Below are 12,745 nucleotides of genomic sequence, written 5' to 3'. Positions count from 1 at the left end.
TTCTTGATATTCATTACATACCTGAGCCAAAACCAGACACACTGTTTCTTGTGGCTTTAGTGCTCTTGAGAGAGCTGACACCCAATGCCAGTCAGGGTTATCCAATCTTATAGGCAAGCATTGGGCTTGCAGCTCCATGCTGGGAACTTCCTTGTCTGGTATCTTTCCTGCCTACCAAACATGCTGGTGTTGTTCACATTGTGATCTCCCAACTACAGGGCAACAGTCACCTACCTGCTTAATGCTACTTTTAGTTGCCCTATGGGATAGCGAAATGCCGGTTTTCCTCCTCAGACACTCTATCCCTCTCCACCTCATCCCATGCCAGAGGATGAGTGTGGACCTAGACAGCAACTCACAGTTGAATGATATATTCAGAAACAGGTACTTGGCTCAAAATGCGTGTTTTCCTTGCTTTTGCCCCTACTTCCACTAGTGTATCTGATAAGTATCCTTTGTATGAGAAGATGGTGCTGTTATGTGCAGGTTCTCTAGCTTGACTCGGGGAGCCAGAGGATTCAAGATAAAACAAACCGAAAAGAAAAAAAAAAATCAAACTTCTGTAACATAATGTAAAGGAGTGAAACTTAAAGGGTAGCCTTAAAGTGCAAGGACAGGGGAACCTCCTGCGAATAGAAATTCATGCCCTTCTTAATCTGCTCTGTGCGTTTCCCTAAACCTCCAGTCCCATAAAGAAGCTGGCGGGCAGTGCGCATTCTGCCTCCCTCTCTGGGCCTCAAGGGTAACTTCCCAAGCTTACCTCAATCTCGCCCCCGCACCGCTCCTGGGGTTCAGCGTCCGCTGGGAGAGGCTGCCTCCTGAGCTGGAGTGGGATGCGGGGTGCAGGGAGTGGGGACAAAAAAGGGGTACCCAGCAGTTGATGCTGCGCCATCCCATCCCAGCAGGCGGCTAGGGCACTTGTTCACTCCTCTTCCCAGTCTAACACTCGCTCACCCCCCTTCTGTCCCCCTTCCCCCCTCCTTTCTAGCCCCTCCCCCTCGCCATTGAAAAGGACTGGCTTGGCAGTGGCTCCTTGCAGTCGACGAACTGTCAGGGCGGGAGGAGCTGGAGTCAGAGCTACCAGCAGCGGCCCGCGCAGAAAAGCAAAAAGCCTGACTACCAGAGTGCAAGGAGTGGCTGTAGCCTAGACTACTCAAGCAACACAGGCAGTCCAGCTAGCCCGGGCGGCCCAACTAGCTTCACAATCAGCCTCCAGGACAAACAGCTGCTCCGCGGACTGCGAGCTGTGGCGGTAGATCCCGCTACAGCAATCGCAGTCTCCGTGGAGCGGGCGGAAGCCTTTTTTTTTTTTTCTTCTTTTTCGTTCCCCTCTTCATTCTACTCAAGAGGAGTCTTAACAGTAGGTAAGTATCGGGTCCGGGTGTCAGAGGCGCTGAGGCTGGGTACACATAGCATGTCCTGTACTTAGGACTTGGTGATTGCCTGTGCGTGGGATCTGGACAGTTGACCACAGCTTGCTTTTACATAAAGGTGGTCTCCCTTTCCGGTTCTGCTCCCTAGAGGTAATAGAAAGAGCAAACCCTGAAGGTGAGCTCGCACAGAAAATCTTTTGGTACTACCTAGTCTTGGTTTGGTTACTTTGCTAAAACTCTCACTTTTCTCAGAAAAGTGTCCACGCATGAATGCAAAAGGGTCTTTCACTTTAACGAAATGTGCCCGCTTCAGCGAAGATGAATGAAACTCTGATCGTGAAAGTGTGGGTATGCAGAGTTGATGCCCCCGACTGTTGGGGATGGGGGTGTCTCCAGGAGTGATTCCAGATGAGGGGCAATGCCCCAGCAGCGAATCCGCGGTGGACCCTGGGAGCAGGCCCAGATGCGCTCCTCTGGGTTTGACTGCCAGTTTGATGGCACAACCCCCTGGGGACCAGACCCTTGCTGCAGGACACGGAAAACATTGAGCGCAGCAGGGTGTCCAGGGTCCTCTTGGTTTGGTGCTCCTGGTGCTCTACCTTTTCTGCCTGCTCTGGGACCTAATGAATGTGGAAATGGTAGATGTGGGAAATTCTGTCCCCCTTATATAAACGCAACTTCTTATAAAACGGCAACTAAAAACCAGTGTTCTTTTCTCATTGAGGGAAACAAAAAGACTTCATAAGTCAAGCCTAACAAAAAAGGGATCTCTTTTCTCTAGAGAAATGACTTATGGATTCCTTAGCCAAAATACTGTCCACTTATGTCATAAATATATGACATTTTCCAAAACAGACTCTAAAAGCAGTTTCTTCCACAAAGGAACAACCTTACTGGAACATGTACAAAGAGGCTCCCCTTTAAGAAAATGCGTCTTGTTGAGAGCGTCATTGGAAAAGGTGACTTTAAAAAGCGATCACATTGCTTTAGAGACTTTGGAAGAGCCCAGCGACTGTATACCTCAGGCTGGAGACACTACTTCTCTCTGAGCATGGAGTCCGAAAGCGTTTTGTCCCTGGGGTGTCAATGTCCCAGAGTACACAACAGGATCCGTTTCCGGGTCTCCCCCAAGAAAAGACTTTTCAGAGCTTAGTGAAGATGACCCCTTTGCTGACTGTGATTTTTTTCAGACTCCACTGTAGCAGCCTTTGTGGCTTGGGGTTCAGGGCACTGGCATGCTCTCCTGGAGTGTGTGAGTCCTGCCTGTGGGCAGACACTCGCCTCTGTGAGCTGGGTGCCCTTCCAAAATGTTGTCTTGGGGGCTTGAAGTCCAACACTGCGCCACTGCGGCACCCACCTACAAAGAAAATCAGGGAGAGAATTGGGGCTTAGGACAAAAGAAAAAAATAAAAATAAAAAAAAAGAAAAGGGCAACAGCAACACACACAATAAAAACAAAAGCGTAAAGCTGTTCTTTCCCCCTCTATGAGAAAACTTTCCAAAGGCAGATTTATACCAGCCTAGGGGCTGTTTCTGTACAATAGACCTAGTGTGAAAAAAGTGGTTGAGAATCTAGGCCATGGGCAAAGGGGGCTAAAAGATGCCAGAGTGATTGGGGACAGAGGAGCCCTGTACGTGGTCCTACCACTGTATCCAGGAAACAACCTGAGGAACAGGCTGTGAATTCCAAACACTGTGCACATCGCCAAAACGATGAAGGCACTAGGTGACTTAAAGAGACTGTCTTCCTTGTCTTCCATGAAGAAAAAGAAAGAAAGGAGGGAAGGAAGGAAGGAAGGAAGGAAGGAAGGAAGGAAGGAAGGAAGGAAGGAAAGAAGGAAGGAAGGAAAAAAGGAAGGAAGAAAGAAGGCAAGAAAAACAAGTGTGACTTAGGACTGAATAAAAGAAGGAGATGGGGGAGGGTGCATTTGCTGACACCTCCTCAACTTTGGAAGACGTGCACTTTTAATCTTATTTGAAACAAATTGTCATGGTCAAGGAGAGATAGCCTCAGGATTGTCTTTGCCTGTGTGTTAGTACTGGGGGAGGAAGCATGCCAGGGGAAGTAACTGATAGTATGTATCCATGTTTCACCTCTCTTGTCTTTGGTTTATTGGAGGTAGAGCCGACAGTGTGCGGGCGGTTTTGAGAAAGAATCAGGAGATGGACGAGCCAAAATCTAAGTCCACCTTTATCCTGATGCTAAATTAAGAACTGCCGCGCCCAGTTGAGTCCGGGTGCCGCCGCCAGGGCGCTGAGTTTGCCAAGCTGATAGCAAGCTCCTTGGCGAGCAAGCCGCAGGAACGCAGTTCGTGCTGGGGTCCTCCTACGCCCTGCCGCCCCTCCTTCTCAGGCCATGATGTCAGCGGCCCAGAGGCTCCGCGGTATAGAAGGAGGAGGGCAGGCGGATTGTACCGGTCGGGGGGCGTGAGCAGGCCAACATTCTGGGCGCTCTCCCGGTGTGCAGTCGCTCCAAGTCCCTAAGCTCTCTTCCCACGAATTCAATCCCCACCCGCAGCACCTCCCAGAGGCACCCGGATCCCCCAAGGCTTGTCAAGGTGCTGCCTTGCCCGCTGCTCTTTTCAAAAGCAGGCTTCAGATCCTGGTGTGTGTGTGTGTGTGTGTGTGTGTGTGTGTGTGTGTGTGTGTGTGTGTGTGTGTGTTAGTTCCCCTCCCACCTTCAAGCAGCTCCCTGCTTGTCTGTTCTTCCCACTTTCCAGCTTGTATCTTTTTTATTCGCACCGAATTTCTGAATTTGATGGTCTAGTGACGAATTAGAGGGCAAGTTACTAGGGTTGAAATCTCTGAATCTCTACACACACACCCCACCACGATTCCTAAGGATGTAGGGATATCTTTATACCCCTCCCCTTGTCTCCTTTTCTGCCTGCAACCTTAGGAAATGAGTTGGGAGGATGGTCCTTTTCTCCTGGAGATGGAGAGATGAGGCTTTGGGGGAAGGGACGAAGGTGAATGTTCTGGGTCGGGAGTCTGGTGGACAAAAATACTAGGTTGGAAATAGGAAATTGAACACTGAAATGTTTCTGGCTTTGTAGCAGCAGGCAAGAAGCCTTCTTGCTTTTTATTCTAAGGCTGCAGAGTCACTTATGTGGACCAACGCGCCAAATTGGGAAGATTCCTGAATAAGATTTTTTACTAGACAGAAGCCCGCGCTGTAGCTTCCTTTTATAGCTTGCTCCAGTCCTTTTGAGGAACAACACCCCACTTTGCTGAAAGCAAAGCTAATCCCTTTTCCAAATGACTGTGAACAGAGTATTCTTTTGCTCCAAGAGAAGGGTCCTAGGGAGCAGTTGGAGAAGGTTGTACAGGGCAAAGAGGAAGGAGAAACAGGTTGGGCATGTGGACACCAACTAAAGCTTACAGCTGTCACATTCCTGTGGAAATTGGAATCCAGGGGATCATAAAAACTGCTTAGCGAATTCTTCTATTTCATAAATGTGGGGTATCTATCCCACCCCCATTTCTCTTCCTTGCTTTGATTCAAAGATTCCTTTACATGATACACAGCTTCCTCCAACTGAAGAGTTGCTGTGCATTTGAAAGAAAGGGAAATCATATCAAGCATTAAACCAAGTTTATATTCTATGTTCAATCAGTTGCTAAAGACCCACCCTCCCTTTATCACCCAAGTACTATTCTGATGAATGCCCTTAATGTTAGGTTTCTGCAGCTGGAAGGTCTGGCTGAGAGGATTGCAGGTTTCACATTATCCCTTTTCCTGGTATTCCAAACTTTATGAAACATAAAAATTTCTGATAGTAAGATTCCTGATTGTTGGTGACAGGAAGAAATATGGTAAGGGATTTTAAAAGCAGAGCGCTGTCTATTTAAAAGCAAGCTGTCTACAACTGCCTTTGGACAATATTTATAAGATTCTTGGAGGAGCACAGGAAGGCACACAGACAAGGAAACTTTAGACAAACCGCTGGCTTTGAACTACATCAAGGCGGACACATTTCTATTAGTGGGAAAGGAAATTATTCAATGGATAAAAACCTGAAAGCTAATTTCCTCCAGTGATCTTGGTATACATATTTGAAGGAGGTGTCACCCATTTATTTATTTGCTGAAAAAAATCTCAAACATAAATTGGTCAACTATTTGCTCTAGATAAGTGTCAGGCTCTAAGAATCTGAAAGAGAGTTTGAAAAATTTACCCTGGGTTTAATTGAGCTTAGGAGACTCTCATAGAGCTAGGATACAATGTGATGAATGCTCTAATTGCGCGTAATGGAGGAAGGGATTAATGTTTTGCTGGGAGGTTAAAAGGATCATTTAAAAAATGTCTTCCTGACTATAAAAAATAGCCATTGCTGGTCAATGGCTAGATAAATAGACATGAATGGTTATACAGAACAAAGTAGTAAAGAAAGGGTGGTGGCAGGAATTTATGGATTATTGTTGAGTTAACAGGCATTTGTAATTCTTTAATTTGTAAGTTCTAGCCACCTTTGAGGGTTTTTTTTCTTTCAGGAAAAATGCTAATACCAGTAAAAGAAAGAACAAATATCTTGCAGTAGGTGGTTTACAAAATGCGGCTCTTTAAATTATATTAAATAATTTGGTGCCTTGCAATAGTGAATGGGGGCCAATATGGTGAGAAGCTTTTGCAAAAGGCAGAGCACAGGACACAAGAACACTTAAAGTAAACCAGAACTGAGCAAGGAATGCTACTTTGTGGGGAAAAGGTTTCTCATTATTTATCTGTGTACTTATATTATTTTACATATCACACTATCCTGTCCATATCTTGTATATTTCATCTTACAACAAAAGAAAGTACCATTTGTCTTAGAAATCAGTATTTCTTCACCACAAGCACAGTTTTACCCACCCTACTCCACTTTTTGTACACATTCTTGAATCATCTCAACACCCTACATCATTTCTACAGTTAACTACTTCAGCTTTCTACCTAGTGCCCTCTTAAGACTGTCTTGAATCTTATTTCTTTTCCTTAGACACCAGTAAGCAACTATACCTTTTTTTCCTTTTCATTTTTTGCTCTCACAGCATTATCTCTGTCATAAATTCTTTCATATTCTACTGTGCTTTAGCTATCTTAGCTTCTTCAGTAACCTCAAAGGAGCTTTAAATAAATAAATAAATAAATAAATAAACAAACTAAGGAAATAAATAAAGCATACTCTACCCCAAATTTTTTACAAATTTGTCATTTTTTTCCACTAAGAATGTTTAATGTTGTCTCTGTGTCTTTTGATGCTATAATTTCAAATGGATTTTTAGTGGAATTTCTCTGATTTATTCTATATTTATTATATCTGCAAATGCCTGATTTAGTTTGTTTGCATTTAGGGTTTAATGTTTTGCACGGAGAAGTATTCCAACTTTTCTGAACTTTTCATTGTACATTCTTTACGATGTTGCTTTATATGTGAACCTTTCTGATGTGTTCTATTTGTTTTCTGGTGTGGACCTTTCATTTTATTGGTTTTAGTAACTTTTGTTTTTTAAGTTTCCTACTCCTTTTTTCTTAGTGAGATTGTTGTAAGAGAATAAGTTTAAATATTTGGAGAGATTATCATCATCTTTAGGATTCCAGACAAGATTTTTAAAGTCCAAATTGTGTTTCTATCAACATATGCAGTTACCATGTCCAGAGATAAAGAAATCTTTTTCTACAATATTTAAACTTATAAAATTTCTTGATATGTGTAGAGAAAAGAAAGCAATTTGCATGCTACTCTACGTTGTGTAATTTTAGCCCTATAGTGTTGGGAAATGCTAGGGAAAATTTTGCTATACGTACTTTTACTCAGAAAAGATGTTAATTTTACCTTGGGAAAAATAAAATATATAATAAGTACATTTATTTATACTACTTAACTTAATATTATCACATTCTGAATTACATGTCTGAGCAGAGTTCTGATGTTGGAAGACTTTCTTGATCATTTAGTATGCAGAATGAATAAAAAATAGGTGAGATTCCCTGATATTTTAGACTAGTTTCTAATATTTAAACTGGTCATGTTTAAAAATATAATTTGGCTTCAGTTAATGATAAAAGGCATATCTCAAAAACCTGATTTGAGAAAGAAAAAAGTCACTGACTTATATGATTTATTGCCCATGCAATAACAATGATAAAGTACGGGTTTATCAGTAGATGAAAAATAGATTAGGTTGAAAATGTCTTTAGAGTGTTAGTTGCATACATATCAAGATTGAAATTTTACTATAACAAAATAAAAATAAAAAGCTGGGCCTTTTCCATTACAACTTAGAATTAAAAAATGATTTGTCCAAATCATGTTTCTATTATTGTTTACACTTTGAATTTCTTCAAGTATTCAGAAATTTAAAGGCCATATTTATTATTTATAATGTTCTAAATATTGAACAGTTAAACTAAAAATGACAGTGAGGAAAGGTAGGCAGGCTAAATATTTCAAAGCAAATTTTACTTTTTTCTACACATAACCTTGTACAGCTGTATTTTCCTTGGAGAAAGTGAAAAGGAATGGAAATTCAAATGGAGAAGAAAGACCAACCAGAGTGTTATGTAATGGGGCTTGGATTTCAGTCTAGCGTGAAGTATGCAATCTTTTTGAAACTGCGTGTGTTGGATTCTCTTTTTCTGAGTTCAAATATAATATTTTAGAACACTTTAAGTTTTATATGTCTGTGGTGTACTAAGATAAATACATTTTCCAAAACATTAGACTACATTTCATTTAAAAAGATGCTTAGGAAAAGGTACTACACACACACACACACACACACACACACACACACACATTTATAGAAACAAGCAAGGATAAAAATCTAAGCATGCTGCATCCCCATTATTTATCTTTTTACATCAGAAAATATGATGCTCAGTTTAACTCTGTTTCTTTTCCTCCTTTGTTTTCAAGTAGGCAGCTTGTAGAGCTTTCTTGTTCACAATTTTTCTTAGTCACTACATAGAGTAGATCTATACACTGTTCAATTTATAAGATGAAGGCATGTGAAGTCAGAATTATATAGGGGACAGATTATAAATCCATTGAACATCACACACTTTGTGTCTTATAATTGTCTTCAAGAGTAAACAAATTTGGAAAGTGAGGCTAATGCTCCATAAAATGTATAGCTGTAAATGGGTAGCTGTAACACTATCAAAATACATTGAGAAATAGAGTCAGTAAGCAATTTGTAATCAATCAAAATCACTGCTTATGATTTGTTATTTTCAACTCCAGTTTCATAGAAGGTGTGTTGTATTTCTGTACTTCTCCACCTTTATTGTGCAGACCAATTATCTAGAAATCTTGTTGAAATGCAAATTTTGATTCAGAAGCTTCTGGTTAAGACCTGTAATTTTGCGTTTCTGATGAATGATGTGGGTATGTTGATCCTGTTGCATTTGGCCCCGCACACAGTAGAAAGGAGCCAACTCATCATCATGTACACAAAGGTGAAGTCAAACAAAAGTAATATAATTTAAAAAATAAGCAATTTGAGTTATTGTGGAAAGGATCAGACATTTAAAAATAAATGAAATGTATGATTATTTGCATTTTGGTGAAATTGACCTAAATCTTTGTTCTGAGTAATCTAGTTGACGATCTCATCAAAATGATAACCAGTTGCTTGTTTGTCTTATGCTTAACATTTCACCAGCTCCACATAAATGTATTTATATAGCATGAGATCTGAAAACCATTGAACACACATTGTTAATAGTTTGCCAATATTTTTACAAATTTCAAAGAATCTAAAAGCTGTAATTATTTTTTTAGCAGGGTAGAGCTTATTGAAATATCGTAATGATTTTTAATATTTAGTGTGTGTGTGTGTGTGTGTGTGTGTGTGTGTGTGTGTGTGCACATCACGTAATGTGTGCAAAAATCAGCAGACAGCTCTCAGGAATCTATTCTGTCCTACTATTTCACTCTGAGAAGTGAGCTCTGATCATCTGGCTTGACAGTAAGTACCTTTACCAATTTTTTTCTAGAATGATAAAATATTATAAATAAATCTATCACTCAGTATTTCATATTTCAAAGCAGCCAATTGAATTCTTACATCTCTATCTTAGAATTTTTCTTTCTTTACTTTTAAAAATCAGTATCTGACACTTTGCATTCCAAGGACAACAAAAAAAAAACCCAAACACACTGAAAGGCTTTATATGTATTTTTTCTCTATTCACACAAAAAATCCTAAAAGCTGGGAACAAATGATAAATTAGACACATGTGTGTTTTGTCACAACCAGGTTTCTGCTTTAGAGTGTAGCTCCTTAATCTGAGTTAAACCTTCATTGCTAATCCATCTATAGAAGTAAAGTCTGCAGATAAATTTTTTATGTGCACCTAATCTTGGTACAGAAGCAGTATTAAAAGCAACAACATTCATTGCGTCTATTAAAATAAGGCAGATATAAATGTCTAAACTGTGTTTTGGTGGAAGCACATGTGGTCTGGCAGAGTTTATGAAAATAATTGGAAAATTTACCACCTCAATGATGATGTTGTCTTATTTTGTGGCACTACAAGCCACAGTCCTCCCAGGGAGACCATTTGCCTTTCTGGAGCTCTAATACTGTAATAGCAGCAGCAGAGCTTGTTTGGAGGTAACTTGAGGATCTCTGTAAACTACAGGGCCAATTGGATTAAAATGATTTTTGCGAGTGCTAAATGAACTTGGGTGCCTGCCAAAATTGCCTTGTGTTTCATTACTCCTGGCATTACTTAATAATGCTAAGTGTAAACTGTTTCACTTGTCTGCCAGAGAGCTTAGAACAGCATAAATAGCATATATCTTTTATGCAAATATATTCTAATGTGTACATTTGGCATTGTAAGAGATCAGTAACAATGCATACTGCAGAAAAATCGTAATGATACTGCAATGAAAGTTATGAATTATTTCTGAAATATGTTAACATTTTGAACTTTGGTCATGGGTAACTGAATCAGTGGAAACCAAAGGCATGGAAAAAGGAATACTATTATACTTGAAATAGCATCTCTTAGTAACAAGAAATTACTATGATGACAGATGACTTTAACTGTATGAATGATGATATTATTATTTTAAAATTAATTTTTCTTGATTTTATAATATTCCAAATTTTATCTTATCTGAATCTCTCACAATAAATTTGTCGCACAGGTATTTAAAATACTCTATATTTTGAGAAAAATAACAGAGATCTATTTTATCTTGAATTCACATGTCTTTTATGTTTCAGAGACAGGGAATAATATTAATATTCTCAGCTTGTACAATACCTTTTTATATCCACAAAAATTAAGTAGACATGAATATTAAATGAAAAATTAGCAATGCACTTAATGTGTTGGGAGATTTGAATTTATATTAGAAATAATTGAGATAGTTTATAGGGTTGTTTATTCATTTTTTGAGACAGTATCTCAATCTGTAGACCATGATTACTTGGGACTCACTATATAACCCAGGTTGACTTTGTACAGGTAATCTTCTTGCCTTGAGCTCCCATGTTCTTGATATTCAGGTGTGAGACACTATTACCAGAACCTTGAGTTTTATTAAGAATAATTAAGATAAGATCTCTACCTTTAGAAATTTACAAAATGTGGTAACATAAGTATATAATTATGAAATATATGTGATAAACTTGAAAACAAAGATGAAATCAATTTGAATGAGGAAAAAATATTGCAGTTTAAAATGTGTACAGAAATCAGAGTCTGTCCCCTTGGTGTTTTTGTTCTTTGTAAAGATACACTTATTTGAGAGAGTAGTGCTGGAAGAAAGTATTTGGGAGAAGAAAAAGAAAATATATTATAGCTATTAATTAGTTCACCATGTGTTTTAAACAGAACAAATAAAACAAACAAAAAGACAATGTGTTAGTGAGTGTGTGTGTGTGTGTGTGTGTGTGTGTGTGTGTGTGTGTGTGAGAGAGAGAGAGAGAGAGAGAGAGAGAGAGAGAGAGAATGTTCTATAGCTGTGTTTTGGCAATGCTTGCAAGCCTGAATATTGGGAGGCTTAATATTTTTAATTTCAATTTAAACATATTCAAGAATTTCAATTGTATAGATTTTCACTGACAATAGTTAACCATATAGGGTGAATAATTTCACACACTGGGAAATCAAGCAATGTTTTCCCTTGGAAGAACTAGATTATTAGAAGGTATTACAAAAATGACTTTTGTTGACAGAGACACAAGCCTTGTTTAGTTTCTTTAATGAATCTCAAGAGATAATTAATACATTTAAAAGCATAAATGATGTGTACATTCTAAGCACTAATAAAAAAAAGGCAAGTCTTACCCCTATTGTAAAGTTTCTTTAAAAGTACAATTCATTTAGGTAGCACTGTCACTAATATTTAGTTTTGAACTTCTTCTTTACACTTCAAGGTCTAGTATATTACTAGTTAATATTCACTTCCAGCCCCACATTCTCCTGATTCCTTTTTTCCAAATGAAGAATAAGGGTTTCCTACGCTGTTAAATGACTTCTTTAGGTCACTATTTGGCGTGGAGATAAAGCCAAAATTTATGGAGATATTTGCTTTGCCATGTAGATTGTATTAGACGTTAGAGGTAATTTATTATTAAAATGTTTAGTGATGTAATTCTTCTAAAAAAGAAAAAAGAGAAAAGAAGTATTTAATATATAGAGAGAATGGAGGTTAGTTCTAATATTTTCCTTCAGAAGGAAATCAACTAAATTGTGATGAAATATCTGGGTTTGACTGAAATATCAGTGTTCTGAAGTAATTCATTACTAACAATATTTTCATGCTAGTGAGATTCTGTTCTGCTTTTTCTCTTCTCATAAGTAGGTGTCTCTGAATGGAGAATATATGAATTACTTCAATAAAGTGAATGTTTCTAGGCATTATGTAATACCTGTGAATCTCTAATTTTATTTATTTGTTTGTTAAATCATTTATTTATTGTTTTTTGCTTGTTCACCTATGGGAAATTTTTGTAATACTATATAAAATGTGTTCTTTTAAACTAACTTAATAAAAATACAAATACATTTTAAATGTTAGGAGCAATTACACTTTCTTAAGGTCTAAGATTTTCAAGTTATGCAAGATTTTGAAGTGACATAACAAAAATGATAAAAATATTGTCTTAACTTAATGACAGTCTGGAAAAAAATGGATGTCTCTCTGATAATTTTGCTTTTTCAGGTATCATGGTATCATTTCTCTTCCTATAATATATGCATTGTGTAAATTAAAGCAATTGAGTTAACAATAATAATATAGCCTAAATGTTGTCAAGTGCTATCCCTATAGTTAATTATCGGTAGAGATTTTAGTAGTAAAGTTTATTGGATAGCATGTGATGGGTATTTTTGACCAAATACTTAAAAATGTTTACCAGCAGCC

At 38.4% G+C, this 12,745-nt stretch overlaps 1 protein-coding gene across 2 annotated transcripts in view; it reads left to right on the top strand.

The window, feature by feature from the left end:
• Window positions 1-1,049: 1,049 nt before the first annotated feature.
• Pcdh11x (protocadherin 11 X-linked) overlaps window positions 1,050-12,745 on the top strand; it is a 727,015-nt gene continuing 715,319 nt past the window's right edge. For both annotated transcript variants that reach the window (XM_048417809.3, XM_048417810.3), the window contains exon 1: window positions 1,050-1,364. The gene's annotated coding sequence lies outside the window, so the exon portion shown is untranslated. The remainder of the gene's footprint in view (window positions 1,365-12,745) is intronic.

Source organism: Myodes glareolus, chromosome X, assembly GCF_982192425.1.
Source record: "Myodes glareolus chromosome X, mMyoGla1.1, whole genome shotgun sequence".
Lineage (NCBI taxonomy): Eukaryota > Metazoa > Chordata > Mammalia > Rodentia > Cricetidae > Myodes > Myodes glareolus.
The sequence above is the reverse complement of the archived record's forward strand: the minus strand, read 5'-3'. Positions and strand labels throughout refer to the sequence as shown.